This window comes from Pongo pygmaeus, chromosome 4, assembly GCF_028885625.2.
Source record: "Pongo pygmaeus isolate AG05252 chromosome 4, NHGRI_mPonPyg2-v2.0_pri, whole genome shotgun sequence".
Taxonomy (NCBI): Eukaryota; Metazoa; Chordata; class Mammalia; order Primates; family Hominidae; genus Pongo; species Pongo pygmaeus.
The window spans coordinates 178,041,940-178,058,084 of record NC_072377.2 but is presented as its reverse complement, the minus strand read 5'-3'; the positions used below and the strand labels follow the sequence as shown (position 1 = coordinate 178,058,084).

Sequence of the window (16,145 nt, the reverse complement as noted above, 5' to 3'; positions counted from 1 at the left end):
TCACCTGTGGGTGTAGGGGCGGCTCAGGGACTGGGTCCGGTTCCGCTGCAGGGGCCACGGCCCCTCTCCATGCTGCCTCGGGTTTGTTTTGTTTATGTCCTTCCTGACGGGTTCCCGGAAATCGCGTGACTCGCCCCCCTCACGTGGGCCGCGGCGAGGAGGAGGAGGGAGGCGGGGGCCCGCCGGCCTCGGGCCAATCGCGAGGCGTTCCACAGTCCGGCCAATCAGGGGCTGAGTCCGGCCGGGCACCCCTGTCACGTGTCGCCGGAGGGGCGGATTGCCGGGAAAAACCAGGAAGAGAGGGCGGAGCGGGGGCTCGGTGCCGGCCTCTGCAGTGTGGGCGTGGGCCGTCTGCGATACCCGGCAGCACGCCCAGGATGGGAGAGGATGTTCCTTTTTACAAACGCTTCAAGTCCAGCGTTTTATCAGATCTCAGAACTGCGCTGTGAGGCATGAGGTGTCCGTTTGCCCATTTTGTAGTTTAAGTTCACTGAAACTTGAAGTGGCTAACTTGATTAGTAGGGGGATTGTATCGATGTCGTGGGTAATGGACCGCCTCCCCCTCTGAACGTCTTAATTAAGTGAGAGACAAACCTTGCCTTTTGTCGTTCGTTCATTCATTCACCGACTCAATATTTAGCACGGATTCCGAGACACAGGGATCAATCAGACTGCGTGCACCTTTGAAGAGAGAGACCCGTATACGACTGTACAACCAGAATGCCACTTCTACAGAAGCGCCTTGACAAACAAACCCCCGTGACACATGGTCGTTTTCTTGCACTTCCTGATCCTCTTAATAACAACAGCGTCCCTTTATTGAACGAGTACTATATGGTGGGCTTATCATCTCAATTAGTTTTCCCTGCAAGCACATGCAGTAGTAATATATCCATTTTTCAGACAGGAAAATTAAGACTGAGAGGAGTTAAGTTACTTGCCCGAGGTCAGGCAGCTAGTAAGTGAGCTAGCTAGGGCGGGAGCCCTTGTGTTTTATCACAGCCTATATTCTTCCAGATGCTTTTTATACATCTTAAAGGCACGGAATTGATCTGAACACACAACAGAAATTTGATTTTAGTAAGCACAGGGAAAGGAGGACTGGGGAATAAAGACACCTGCCCAGGTTTCCGTTAGGAGGAATTGCCTTTGAAAATGTGACTCGCTTTTGCACAGATTTAGAGAAGTAGTATAGTGTCATTGTCAAAACCATGGACTTTGGAATCAAAAAGAGCCACAGATCAGAATCATCAGGAGAGCAGGGACTGGGCAGTGTTTATCCTGTACCTTCCATGCCCGGCACATAGACAGTCATTACATACTGGTTGAATGAATAGTCTGGATTTGAATCCTTGTTTCACCACGTGTAAAGCAACACAAATTAACCTCTGTGAAGCTCAATTTCCTCTTCTGTTAGTACCTTCTGGGGTTGATGTGAGAACTAAGTGAAATAATTCATATAAAGCATTTATCATAGTGCCTGGCATATAGTAAGCACTTAATCAATAGTTGAATTATTAAATTGTTTAAGGGCATCATTTGGAAGATGTACTGCAGACTAAATAGCAAGTACAGATAACTAGACTTTAGCAGGTTAACAGCCACTAAAATAATACTTCTGTACACAAAATGAAAGATAGCTATATGTAGATACCTAACAGGAAAGTAAAAGCATAAATCTCTCCTCTGTAACCGCCACAATACCAACCACATAGTAGGGCCTCCATGCCCAATGAAGGAATGAGTATTCCCCCTCCTGCAAAGTGAGTACCAGGATTATAATTTTTTTAAGTCTAACATACCACATTCTAATTTTCCACATCAACTAGAATTTAAAATTGAAAAAGAGGAAAACTAGCTTGGGAAGTTTGAGCCAAGTTCCCCCGACTCCTTCACATGAGATTCATGCATTAAATCTCCCCGGCATACATGACAGACCATCCTCTCTTGTAATACTATATTTGAAAAAGCTCCAGCAGATGGTTAGACCTTCCATTGTTACACTGCTGTCTGGACACCGGCATGTTCATCTCCTCTACTGGGCAGTTCCTTGGGGTCAGGGGGCAGCCAGGTTTGTCTCCTAGCGTGAGGCTCTGCCCACTGAAGGTGTTTACTAGTGAATTACATTGGATTCCCACATTTCCCTCTTCCGTTGTCTTGGAAAGGATGAGGTTTTGGCTAAAGGAGACCTTTCCATCAAGGTTTGTTAATGACCATATCCTGCTCCAGAATGAATGAAATCACTGGCTCTGAATTGATTTGTGTTTCTCTGGGTTTTATCCTGCCAGATTCTGTCACAGTCAAAGTTGGCAGGAAGTTGGAACTCTGTAATATCACTGGCTTCTTGTTCTAGCCACAAAGTAGTAACCAACTGGCATCGCCACTTCCGAAGTGTTTAACCTGGTTCCTGGGAATAATTTACATACTGGAATAGCATGAGTCAGAAAAACACGCTTTACACAAATATGATACAATGGGGGAAACAAAGCAAGAACTCCTTTTAATTCTTAAAATAATTTTTTTATTTTCGATTACCTAACATATATATAGATGGTACAAAATTCAAAAGGCACAAGAAAGTATTCAGTGAATATCAAGTCTCTGTCCTTTTCCTGTTTCTTGGCTACTCATTTTGCCTTCTCAGAGGCAACCACAGTTACCCACATTCTGTGTCTTCTTCCAGAGATATCCTTTGTATGTGCAGGCATTTTACCTACTTTAAACCTTCATGTGTTTGGAACACTGTTCTTGGAGCCAAGACCCCAATTTGAGCTTTACCACTAACTATAAGATCCAAGGTGACCTCTCTGAGTTCCAGTTTCTTCACCACAAGGGATCAGAACTAAAACTGGGTATTCTCTATGATCTTTTTAACTTCAACACTGAGCCCACATCCTGAAAGAATTAAAATGGTTGGCACAGGTCCTAACTTTCCATATGACCTGTAGGTCATAAATTTGCGCTGTGTGTAAATCTTCATTACAGTAGATTAAGCTCTGTCTGCTGCTCACATAGACATCTTTTAAGAGCGTGTTATCATTTCAAGCCTAAATGTTTTCTTTCCGGACCCCTCTAGGCCTGTGTGATTTGTTAAATAAGACTTCACAGCTTTAGAAATGAGATAAATTAACTCAAAGCTGGAAGATCTCCAGGAAAAGCTGTGTCCTTCTGACACTTAAGAACTGATTTTCTTTCTGAGAAGACTGGAGTGAATTGAAAAGAGATAGATTGATGGTTAGCAATTGGCCTCTATCCTTCATTCATCTTACCAAAAATATTATTTGGGGCTGGGCATGGTGGCTCATGCCTGTAATCCCAGTACTTTGGGGAGGCCGAGGCGGATGGATCGCTTGAGGTCAAGGGTTCAAGACCAGCCTGACCAACATAGTGAAACCCCCATCTCTACTAAAAATACAAAAATTAGCCAGGCGTGATGGCAGGTGTCTGTAATCCCAGCTACTCGGGAGGCTGAGGCATGAGAATCGCTTGAACCTGGGAGGCAGAGATTGCAGTGAGCTGAGATCACACCATTGCACTCCAGCCTGGGCAACAAGAGCAAAACTCAACAAGAGCAAAACTCCATCTCAAAAAAAAAAAAATTCTTTGGGCTGGTCCAAAGGTAGTGAATTATCTCAATTGTTCATAGTTAGTTACAGGTGGAACTCCTTGTTCTGCTCTTTTGCCTGACTACTGCACTTGACTAATCTTAAAAAATGAAATAAAATAAAATAATTCTTTGGGGGAAGAAGAAAGGTCAGTTCTTCCCACTGCCTGGTCTCTCAAGAGGACACAGTGTTCTTCGTGTGACAGCTCTGAGCCTCGGTTTCTTACTTCCACAGAAAGCACTACAATTGGTCCCAAATATCCTTCTCTAGTCTCCCATTTATTTACCCTGATTCATCATTCCACCCCATTTCGCATACCTAGCACCAGTCCTGCCGTAGGATAGGAGCCTGCTTATGTTCTGAATGGACAGATTAATATCTGAATTCTGTTCAACCTCCATGGCCCAAGATCTCACCTCTTTCATGGAATCTATTTCTACCATGTCTATTTCTGCCCTCATTAATCTCCTTTCCTCTACCGCCGAACTAAGCACTTAATGTACTTACTGCTTTGTATTATTCATATCGTGTGTTGATATTATTTCTTCAATAAAATCACGTGGGCATAAACACAAATCCTTGAGTTATGAAGAAAGAATGCAAAGCACTTCATTAGATAACCATTTTCCAGCCTGTGTTTAGTGATGGGTGGGGGTTAGGAATAGGAAAGGGAGAGAAATAAACTGACATCTGTGGAGTGCCTAATGTGTGCACTGAAGATACAATCCTTGCCCTGGAGGAACTCAGAACCTAGTGGAGGAGACTGACCCCACAATCCAACACAGAGTTCATCAGAAGGGAGCCCCTAGAGGGTTGTTAAGAGCAGGACGTATATGCATTTCAGCACCACCTTTTTGCTAGAAAAACTTACTTGGGTAAGTAATTAACCTGTTTGTTCCTTAATTTCTGTAATAACTTGCCTCACAGGTTGATTCTGAGGATTAAATGCAGGGCCTGATGCATAATAGATACCCCCAGCTGGGCATGGTGGCTCAAGCCTGTAATCACAGCATTTTGGGAGGCTGAGGCAGAAGGATTACTTGACCCAGGCGTTTAAGACCAGCCTGAGCAACATGGGGAAACCCTGTCTGTATTTAAAATAAAATTTAGACCGGGCACGGTGGCTCACGCCTATAATCCCAGCGATTTGGGAGGCTGAGGCAGGCAGATCACAAGTTCAAGAGTTTGAGACCAGCCTGGCCAACATGGTGAAATCCCCGTCTCTATTAAAAATAGAAAAATTTAGCTGGGTGTGGTGGCAGGCGCCTGCAATTCCAGCTACTTGGGAGGCTGAGGCAGGAGAATTGCTGGAACCCGGGAGGCGGAGGTTGCAGTGAGCCGAGACCGCACCACTGCACTCCAGCCTGGGCAACAGAGTGAGACTCAGTCTCAATAAATAAATAAATAAATTTTAAAAATAGATGCCCCACCCTTCTCCACTTTCCAGGGAGGAATGTGCTTGGAAGCTTCTTAGTAGAGAACCAGCAGAGAAGGGAAATTAGCATGGCAAAGAGAAGGCAGCCAGCGACTCAGAGGGCTTTGGGATTCCGTTGTCTTCCAAGGCAGCATTCCTCTCAAAATTGTTTTGACTGTTTCACTAAGACTGGAAACTCCTAGGACAACTAATAGCTCCTATGGCTTTTTTGTTTTGTTTTATCTTGTCAGTGCTGAGCTGAACATACACTGGTAGCATCAGCAACTCTAACTGATAGCAAACCAGGAAGCTAAGGAGTGAGAACAACCTAGCATTTGTTGTAGAAGATATTAACAAATGATAAGTACAGTAAGACATTCTGTTGATGAGGTCAGAAGTAGGACAATAAAAACAGAAAGTGGAGGAACAGATCGATGAGAAGATCAAGACCTGTAGCCTTGAGAATAGTTTATTGAAATACAAACGAAGGCGTGGACCAAAGAACCCAATCCGATGAACACAGTGAAGCTGGATTCCCAAGTGAAAGAAGTCAGCTGTTCAGAGAGGCTGCTGAAGTTCGGAGAATTGATGATGAAGTTACAGCATCCTATTATCCAAAGTATTTTTTTAACCCACAAATCCACAAAGTCATAGATTTCCCTTACGTGACAGCAAAACTTGGGACTATGGCCAACAGTTTTTTTTAAGTTTGAGTTTTCATCTTGTTTTCACAGGGTCCAGACTCCAAGATGAAAAGTATAAAATAAATGGGTACAACATACTGAAACCGCAACAGTGGGACATAAAGCACATAAACAGACCTGAATGCCAGCTGTAGCTCCTGTCCTATGTTAAGAGAGGCAGTACCAGGAGGAAGGACCAAGTCTCCTTCTCATTACTCAGTCCCCATAACTCAGGATCTACCAACGGATAAAGCCAGAGGGATTCTGGCCACAGGTGAGCTGGCTACAGCCTTTTCCTGATGCCATGACAACCCATCAGCATGACAGCCAGTCTTAGGCTGGGTGTGGTGGCTCACACCTGTAATCCCAACATTTTGGAAGGCTGAGGCGGGAGGATCCCTTGAGACCAGAAGTTCAAGACCAGCCTGGGCAACATAACGAGACCTCGTCTCTACAAAAAATTAAAAAATTAGTGGGGTGTGGTGGCACATGCCTGTAGTCCCAGCTACTCGGGAGGCCGAGGTGGGAAGACCGCTTGAGCCCGGGAGGTTGAAGTTGCAGTGAGCTATGATCACACCACTGCACTCCAGCCTGAGCAATAGTCTCAAAAAAATAGCTGGGCGCAGTGGCTCACGCCTGTAATCCCAGCACTTTAGGAGGCTGAGGCGGGCGGATCACCTGAGGTCGGGAGTTCGAAACTAGTCTGACCAACATGAGGAAACCCTGTCACTACTGAAAAATATAAAATTAGCCGGGGCTGGTGGCACATGCCTGTAATCCCAGCTACTCGGGAGGCTGAGGCAGGAGAATCACTTGAACCCAGGAGGCGGAGGTTGCGGTGAGCCAAGATGTCGTCATTGCACTCCAGCCTGGGCTACAAGAGCGAAACTCTGTCTCAAAAAATAAATGAATAAATAAATAATATAAAGAGGGGGTCTCTTGTCTACTTACCCGGTCACCTCTCCCCAGCTTGGCGAAAGAAGAAACCATCTTTGGGAAAATTGGGAGTAATGGTGGGACTTGAAGTAGGGATTAGGACAAAGTAGGGGGTGGTTCTCCCCTCCTCCCAACAAAGGGAGTAATGACACAGGTTCAGGCTCCTGTGAACACCATGGGAGAAGGGAGGACCCAGTATGTGGGTTTTTTGTCTCTTCTCTGGGTGAGGAACAGAGGGGTTGGGAGTATTAAGAAGGCAGGAAATGTATACTACTACTCTCTGCCCTGCCCCAATCCAATTAAAATCTGGTGAAGCATAAGGCAACTAATATAACTAAAACTGTCCCCACAGGGTTGACAAGAATTGCATGCCAGGTTCTGAACAGAAATATAATTAAGCATTCATCAGGCTGCCCTCTGGCCCCACTTCCTTGTTGCTAAAAGTCATGGAGCATGGCAGGGCGCAGTAGCTCATGCCTGTAATCCCAACACTTTGGGAGGCAGAGGTGGGCGGATCACCTGAGGTCAGGTGTTCAAAACCAGCCTGTCCAGCATGGTGAAACCCCGTTTCTACTAAAAATACAAAAATTAGCTGGGCATGGTGGCACACGCCTGTAGTCCCAGCTACTTGGGAGGCTGAGGCAGGAGAATTGCTTGAACCCGGGAGGTAGAGGTTGCAGTGAGCCGAGATTGTGCCACTGCACTCCAGCCTGGGCGACAGAGTGAGACTCCATCTCAAAAAAAAAAAAAAAGTCATGGAGCACTAGACACTGACCATTTGCATCCCTGTTGTTCCTACAGGTAGGACTTCTGACATCAGGGCCATAAGACCACTTAAGAATTGATTTCCAGCCGGCCGTGGTGGCTCACACCTGTAATCCCAGCACTTTGGGAGGCTGAGATGGGCAGATCATGAGGTCAGGAGTTCGAGATCAGCCTGGCCAATATGGTGAAACCCGGTATCTACTAAAAATTCAAAAATTAGCTGGGTGTGGTGGCAGGTGCCTGTAATCCCAGCTACTCGGGAGGCTGAGGCAGGAGAATCACTTGAATCCATGAGGCAGAGTTTGCAGTGAGCTAAGATCGTGCCACTGCACTCCAGCCTGGGCAACTCCGTCTTTAAAAAAAAAAAAAATTGATTTCCATCCCCATTGTTCTTATAGACAGGATCTCTGACATTAGAATCATAAGACTTTCGTTTAAGGCTCACTTAAGATGTTTTCCAGACCCCAACTCCAGCTCCCAGTTTGAAGACCCCCACAGAGGAACGGGATCAGCATGACAATCCAGCTTCTTCAGCTCTCTGTCCCATGACTTCACTCTGCACTCTTCAACCCATCTGCCATCTCCACACTTTGGCCCACTCCAAAACCCTTAGAAACCCTAGCCCCAAACTCCTCAGGGAAATGGATTTAAGCTTCTCTCTCATCTCCTTGTTTTGTGACCCTATGATTAAACCTGTTTGTCTGCTGCAACCTGGTGTCACGATGTATTGACTTGCTGTGTGCATCAGGTAATGAACCTATAACAGTTGAGATGGGAGAGTTCCCTGGACCCCTTCAGGGGACTTGTGACAGGGGTGTGGCTTGCTTACTCAAACCCCTTGCTGGAGGGAGAGCACACAGGTGAGCGGGTGCTGGGGCCAGAGCGAGCGCTTTTGGACTCGGGCCCCACCGGTAGCCTCTAGGGGTGTGTTACAATTAATGCTCTTTTAGCCCTTGCCGTCCGTGGACAGCTAAGTGTTAACCAGCTCAGTGGAAAGTCAGGGTGACAGCCTTTTACACCCTGCCCTCTTGGCACCTGGGTTCTTGTCCAGCATCCAAGAAGAATCAGGTCACACAGACTTGAAGGATGGTGAATGTGGAGGTTTTCTTGAGAGATGAAGGTGGCTCTCAGCGGGATGGGGAGGAGGAAAGTGGATAGAGTGGGAAGGAGTTTGGCTGCAGACTAAGCAGCCGACCAGCTGCCTCTTTGATGTTCAGATCCTTCTTCTCTTCTCTCCTCTGCTCTGCTTTTCTGCCAGTGGAGTTTGGGGTTCTTATGGGTATAGGATGGGGGGTCTGGCAGGCCACGGTGGTTTTGGAAAAAGCAACGTTTAGGTGGGAAAACAGGGATGTGAAGTTCTCATTTAGGGCCCCAGGCCCAGGGTTGTGGGTGGGCCTTTGCCAGAGAACGGCTCTCTTCTACCCAGTATTTCCCTGCCTCCTGTCCTTATCACAGTTACATAATGTCCTTAGGCCCTGGCACACAATAAGCACTAGGTAAAAGATGGCTATTGTTGGGCCGGGCACAGTGGCTCACGCCTGTAATCCCAGCACTCTGGGAGGCCGAGGCAGGTAGATCATGAGGTCAGGAGTTCGAGACCAGCCTGACCAGCATGGTGAAACCCCATCTCTACTAAAAACACAAAAAATTAGCTGGGCATGGTGGCACGTACCTGCAGTCCCAGCTACTCAGGAGGCTGAGGCAGGAGAATTGCTTGAACCCGGCAGGCGGAGGTTGCACTGAGACAAGATCATGCCATTGCACTCCAGCCTGGGTGACCTTGTTATTATTAATAACCACGGCTCTGAACTTGGTTTCGGGTCTGACAAAAGCCATAGACTTGCTCTCCAGAAAAACACACACCCCTAATCGTGCAGGTGCTTTCAGAGGGTTTACAGATAGGTGTGGATCCCAATTAGGACCTGCTGATTGACTAGAGAGTCTCCTTATAGTATGCAGTACTAGCTGCATAATTTGTGGGGCTAAGTGCAAAATGAAAATGCAGGGACCTTGTTCAAAAATTACTAAGAATTTCAAGGCTGGGCGCTGTGGCTCACGCATGTAATCCCAGCACTTTGTGGGGCCAAGGCAGAAGGATCACCTGAGGTCAGGAGTTTGAGACCAGCCTGACCAACATGGAGAAACCCCATCTCTATTAAAAATACAAAATTAGGCCGGGCATAGTGGCTCACGCCTGTAATCCCAGCACTTTGGGAGGCCGAGGTGGGCGGATCACGAGGTCAGGAGATCAAGACCATCCTGGCTAACACGGTGAAACCCTGTCTCTACTAAAAATACAAAATATTAGCCAGGCGTGGTGGCGGGCGCCTGTAGTCCCAGCTACTCGGGAGGCTGAGGCAGGAGAATGGTGTGAACCCGGGAGGTGGAGCTTGCAGTGAGCAGAGATCACGCCACTGCACTCCAGCCTGGGTGACAGAGCGAGATGCCATCTCAAAAAAAAAAAAATACAAAATTAGCCAGGCATGGTGGCGCATGCCTGTAATCTCAACTACCTGGGAGGCTGAGGCAGGAGAATCACTTGAACCCCGGAGGTGGAAGTCGCAGTGAGTCGCGATCACACCATTGCACTCCAGCCTAGGTGACAAGAGCAGAACTACGTCTCAAAAAAAAAAAAAAAAAAAGGCCAGGCACGGTGGCTCACGCCTGTAATCCCAGCACTTTGGGAGGCTGAGGCGTGTGGATCACCTGAGGTTAGGAGTTCGAGACGAGCTTGACCAACATGGTGAAACTCCATCTCTACTAAAAATACAAAAAATTAGCCAGGCGTGGTGGCGCATGTCTGTAATCCCAGCTACTCAGGAGGCTGAGACAGGAGAATCGCTTGAACCCAGGAGTCAGAGGTTGCAGTGAGCCAAGCTTGTGCCACTGCACTCCAGCCTGGGCAACAGAGCAAGACTCTGTCTCAAAAAAAAAAAAAAAGTAACATCCGTATGTGGAACTGCTATGTGTTAGGTATTATTGTTAGCCACAGGACTGATAATAATGATGAAAAAGTAGGAAAAAAAAAAACCAGCTGTAAGCGGCTCCTAGAATCTCAGAAATGGGCAGCTTGGCGGGTTGGGTGAGTGAGGGCTGGTTGGAGTCCCTGTAAACATACCAGCTGAAGGGCAGCCAAGCTGTTGGAATGAGAGTAGGTTTGATGTACTGTTGATCTGTTTATCCAGCTATAAAAGAGGGACAATATGTGTCCCACTTACTTCCTAGGATAATGTAATGTAAAATACTTAATAAGCTGGGGGTGAGGGTGGTGCCGACAGCTATCCAAACCAGGGCCATTTACAATGGCTGCCCCTTACAGAGTCCTCCTCTTCCCTTGTCCACCCTTAAAAGTGGGTGCTCCTCAGGCCTGCAGCTTAGACAGCCTCTCCTCTCACTCTACACACATTCTTCCTGGCCCTTATCCACACCCACAGCTTCCATTATCTCTGCATTGGTGCCCACATTCTAACCTCCAGCCTGGTCCTTCTTAACCTCCAGGCCCAAATAACAATTGCCCACTGGGGGTGTCCCCGCATGGACACCTCAGGTCCCTGCAACTCTTTGTCCACAGCTGGACTCCACTGTGTCCCTAAGCTTGAAACCACCTTTGCAAAGATTATGATCGTGACAGAAATCCAGCATTGCTGACTCCATCTTGCTTCTAACCTCACCAGCTGACCATCTTTGCTCATTCCTGGGTATAGGGCAAGAAAACTATGGGAGGAATTTAGTTTATAGTTTAACTTTAAACAACGATAACGAACCTCTTCATCACACAGGAACTAAACTGCCTTCATAAAACTAACAGATTAGCCACAAGGTCAGAATTATGGTCCAGGAGTCATGTAGCTGGAGGTCACAAGATTTGTAACCCCCTCAATTGTTCCTATAGATAACGTCACTATTGTAGAACCTAAGACTGGTGTTTGAGGTATCTTTCAGACCTTGTATTTCCGGCTGGTGCCACTCAGATGGGCAACCCATAACCCAGAAACTGACCCAACTGGTCTTGTGACCCCCACCCAGGAAATGACTTAGTGCAAGAAGACAACTTTAACCCTTTATAATCTCATCCCCAACTCAGTCAGCATTACCCATTCCCTAGCCACCTGCCCACCCAGCTTTCCTTTAAAAACTCTAGCCTCAGAGGGACGGGCACGGTGGCTCATGCCTGTAATCCCAGCACTTTGGGGAGGCTGAGGCGGGCGGATCACGCGGTCAGGAGATCGAGACTATCCTGGCTAACACGGTGAAACCCCATCTCTACTAAAAATACAAAAAAAATAGCTGGGCGTGGTGGCGGGCGCCTGTAGTCCCAGCTACTCGGGAGGCTGAGGCAGGAGAGTGGTGTGAACCTGGGAGCAGTGAGCTGAGATCGCACCACTGCACTCCAGCCTGGGTGACAGAGCAAGACTCCGTCTCAAAAACAAAACAAAACAAAACAAAAAAACTCTAGCCTCAGCGGGGCGCAGTGGCTCACACCTGTAATCCCAGCACTTTGGGAGGCCAAGGTGGGCGGATTGCGAGGTCAAGAGATCAAGACCATCCTGGCCAACATGGTGAAACCCCGTCTCTACTAAAAATACAAAAATTAGCTGTGTGTGGTGGTGCATGCCTGTAGTCTCAGCTACGCGGGAGGCTGAGGCAGGAGAATCGCTTGAACCCAGGAAGCAGCGGTTGCAGTGAGCTGAGATCGCACCATGCACTCCAGCCTGGTGACAGAGCGAGAATCTGTCTCGAAAATAAAATTAAAATAAATAAAATAAAATAAAATTAAATTAAAATAACTCTAGCCTCTGAATTCTCAGGGAGGCAGATTTGAGAATGATTTCCAGTCCTTCTGCTTGGCTGGCATTTTGATTATTAAATTCTTTCTCAGCCGGGTGCTGTGGCTCATGCCTGTAATCCCAGCACTTTGGGAGGCCGAGGCAGGCAGATCACGAGGTCAGGAGATCGAGACCATCCTGGCTAATGGGGTGAAACCCCGTCTCTACTAAAAATACAAAAAAGCCAGGTGTGGTGGCAGGCGCCTGTAGTTCCAGCTACTCAGGAGGCTGAGGCAGGAGAATGGCGTGAACCCAGGAGGCAGAGCTTGCAGTGAGCGGAGCTTGTGCCACTGCACTCCAGCCTGGGCGACAGAGCGAGTCTCCATCTCAAAAAAAAAAAAAAATTCTTTCTCTGCTGCAACACTTCGGCTGTTCTCAGTGCATTGGCATTTCTGGGCAGCAGGCAAGAAGAACCCATCAGGCTATAACAAGTTTTTTGTATCCCCTGTGCCTCCATCCTAGTAAAGGGCTCCATCACTCAGTCGGAACCTGGTGTAATTCTCAACTCCTCCCTGTCCCTTATTGCCCCCACATAACCAATCACTCACGGAAGTTTATGTGTATGAACTAATAATTATGGCCCCATTGTAGCTTCTTCTCCTAATTCATTTCCATTACCACACTCCAGGACACCTATCTCTCCTGGACTCCTGCAACAATTTCACAGGTCTACGGGAAATACCTCAGACACTCCTCTCTGCTAAACTCTTTTTTAATTTTTTTAAAATTGTTTTGAGATGGAGTCTCACTCTGTCCTCCAGGCTAGAGTGCAATGGCGTGATCTCGGCTCACTACAACCTCCGTCTCCCAGATACAAGCGATTCTCCTACCTCAGCCTCCCGAGTAGCTGGGATTTCAGGCGCATACCACCATGCCTGGCTAATTTTTGCATTTTTAGTAGAGACGGGGTTTCGCCATATTGGCCAAGCTGGTCTCAAACTCCTGATCTCAGGTGATCCTCCCGTCTCGGCCTTCCTAAAGTGCTGGGATTACAGGTGTGAGCCACTGTGCCCGATCCTCTCTGCTAAGCTCTTACTCATCCTTGGGGTTTACCCTTAAAGGTCATTTCCTACAATAACCTTTCCTTCCACCACCAGTTTAATGTTTCTAGTGCTTACTCTTACCTAGCAACCTGTACTTCCCTAAGACACAGCACCTTGCTCCCGTGGGGTCCACCCACCAGAAGCACCAGCAGCACCTGGGAGCTTGTTGGAAATACAGAATCATTGCTCCCATCTTGATTTAATCAGAATCTGTTAAAACACAATCACCAGGCAATCTGGACATACCATTTGAGAAGCACTGGTGTAGCATAAATAATCATTCATTATTACTGTTTAATTCTCTTCCCTGCAGGAAGGTTAGGTTGCTGAGTCTTTTTGCTCAAGCAGCTAACATCAGGACAAAAAACAGGAGCTGAAAATGCCTGTGCAATCTGGTTGAATCTGGCTGAACTACTTTTTCAACCTGTTGTTGAAAAGCGTCTGCAGCTTGGACAAAGTCACACTTAGCTTCTTAACTCACCCTTCCTCAAATACAGGTTTACTTTGACAAAATATCTGCTCTGCTTGTTCTGTTTTGGAGTGGCAACCCACAGTAGTACCACACTGTGGACGGTGTAAAGAAACCATGGAAACCATGTCAACATCCTGACAGAAACTGAAATGGAATCTTGACTGGATTCATGGGGGTGGCAGTATTAGTAGCTGCTGAGCATCCTCAGCTACTGGAATATCCCCTTCTTTTGGAGCTGGCTCGGGGGCAGTGGGAGTTGGGAAAAGAGGGCCAATACATTTCACTGAGATGGGATTCTAACTGAAGCAGGGACAGCCTGAAAGAAAGCTTTGCTTGGAGCAGCTGGGCATAGAAGAACAGTGGGGCTTTTTCTAACCGGTGTGGGACCCCAGAGCATTAATACCCTAGGCTTCCACTTTTCTATGTGGGAAGAATCAAAATCAATGCTCCCTTTTCATTTCCCCATGCTGTCACTGTGAGCACCTATACAAAAGGAGGTTAGAGTTTTATACACGGAATGATCAGTGCTCTGTCCTGCACAATGAAAACAATCACAACTTTCTGTGTCAACTCACTGATTTTCATTGATTCATAATAGCTTCAATGTTTTAATAAATCTAGCTGACTTCATTTCCCCTGACCCTGAATAACTTTTAAAAAAAGTGTGTGTGTGTGCACTAAATTATATTTGAAGGAAGTACTAACACTTCTGACAATGATGCCCTCAAATATCTTTTTTTTTTTCTGATTATAAAAGTAATACATGCTGTTTATGGAAAAGTTGGAAGACACAATATTGTAAAAGAAATAATCACTTTCAACATCTTGGTCTGTTTCCTACCAGGCTTTTTTCTATATACAGTTGTTTCAAATCCTGTTTTTTTTTTTTTTCTTGTAACATAATATTCTGGCCATTATCTTCTGCTATTAAATTAACTTCCATTGTTTCTTTTTACTACACTATTACATTTTCATTGGAAAAAATGCTGAAAAGGAAAAAGAAAAATAAGATGACTTGTAATTACCATCTAGAGGCAAGCAATGCTAGTGATTTTGTTCTTTTCTGTCTCTTTTCTAGGCATATATTTTGAAAACAAAATTGATTTTACTTCATTTGGATGCAGCAACATGATTTAAACAGCTCCTTACGTCGGCATTAGGTTATTTCTAGTTAACTGTACTGTGATAAGTATTATTTACAATGTTTTATGTTGTGCTTTCCTTTGAAAATTATGAATCTTCTGCAATTAATTTCATCCACTCAACTCTTGAGAGAAAGTTGAAATAAAAGGGCCGGGGGAAAAGTAACACACAACATTTGCTTTAGTCTCCCATCTCCATTTTGTTATTGTTTTTGAGATGGAGTCTCACTATGTTGCCCAGACTGGAGTGCAGCGGTGCAATCTTGGCTCACTGCAGCCTCCGCCTTCCAGGTTTGAGTGATTCTCCTGCCTCAGCCTCCCTAGTAGCTGGGATTACAGGCACCCACCACCATAGTGGGCTAATATATATATTTTTTGAGACAGAGTTTCACTCCTGTTGCTCAGGCTGGAGTGCAATGGCACCATTTCAGCTCACTGCAACCTCTGCCTCCTGGGTTCAAGCAATTCTCCTGCCTCAGCCTCCTGAGTAGCTGGGTCTACAGGCACGTGCCACCACGCCCGGCTAATTTTGTATTTTTAGTAGAGACGGGGTTTCTCCATGTTGGTCAGGCTGGTCTCGAACTCCTGACCTCAGGTGATCTGCCCACCTTGGCCTCCCAAAGTGCTGGGATTACAGGCATGAGCCACCGTGCCCGGCCAATTTTTGTATTTTTAGTAGAGATGGAGTTTCACCGTGTTGGCCAGGCTGGTCTTGAACTCCCAACCTCAGGTGATCTGCCTGCCTTGGCCTCCCAAAGTGCTGGGATTATAGGTGTGAGCCATCGCGCCTGGCCTCCCTCTCCATTTTAAACACATATGTTCTCCCAAACCACAAAGAATTTTTGCATAGAGGATGGAGTATGAAACTGTTCTAAAATGTGTAGACATATATTTTTAAATATAATTTATGTTAATAAGGGAGCAATTGACTCTTGCCAAATTTTTCATGATTCTTGGCAACAATTTTAAACCATTTCTCAAATTCTAAATTTACTTCAGCATGACCAAACACCTACCGTTGCTAAAAAAAAAAAAAAAAAAAAAAAAAGGCTAAACAAAAAGGTGCTACTTTTGAAGCAACATCAAAGAAAAGATAAAATATTATTAAGTTGGGGTAGTGACACACGTCTAGACATCATTATATGTTTAAAGAAAACAACAAAAACAGTGCTAAAAGAAACCAATCAATCCTCACACTTCATCTTCAAAATCATGCCAGAAATACTTCCATCCTGGTGTAAGAGTTGGTAGAACCTGGA

At 46.1% G+C, this 16,145-nt stretch overlaps 1 protein-coding gene across 8 annotated transcripts in view; it reads right to left on the bottom strand.

The window, feature by feature from the left end:
• The window catches only part of CREBRF (CREB3 regulatory factor), an 82,198-nt gene extending 82,055 nt beyond the window's left edge, over positions 1-143 (bottom strand). For 4 of the 8 annotated variants that reach the window (XM_063665358.1, XM_063665365.1, XM_063665361.1 and 1 more), the window contains exon 1: positions 5-126. The gene's annotated coding sequence lies outside the window, so the exon portion shown is untranslated. Of the gene's footprint in view, positions 1-4 lie in introns of all 8 variants that reach the window. The other 4 variants (XM_054488122.2, XM_054488126.2, XM_063665367.1 and 1 more) reach the window with 2 other exon arrangements.
• Between the last annotated feature and the right edge of the window lie 16,002 nt (positions 144-16,145).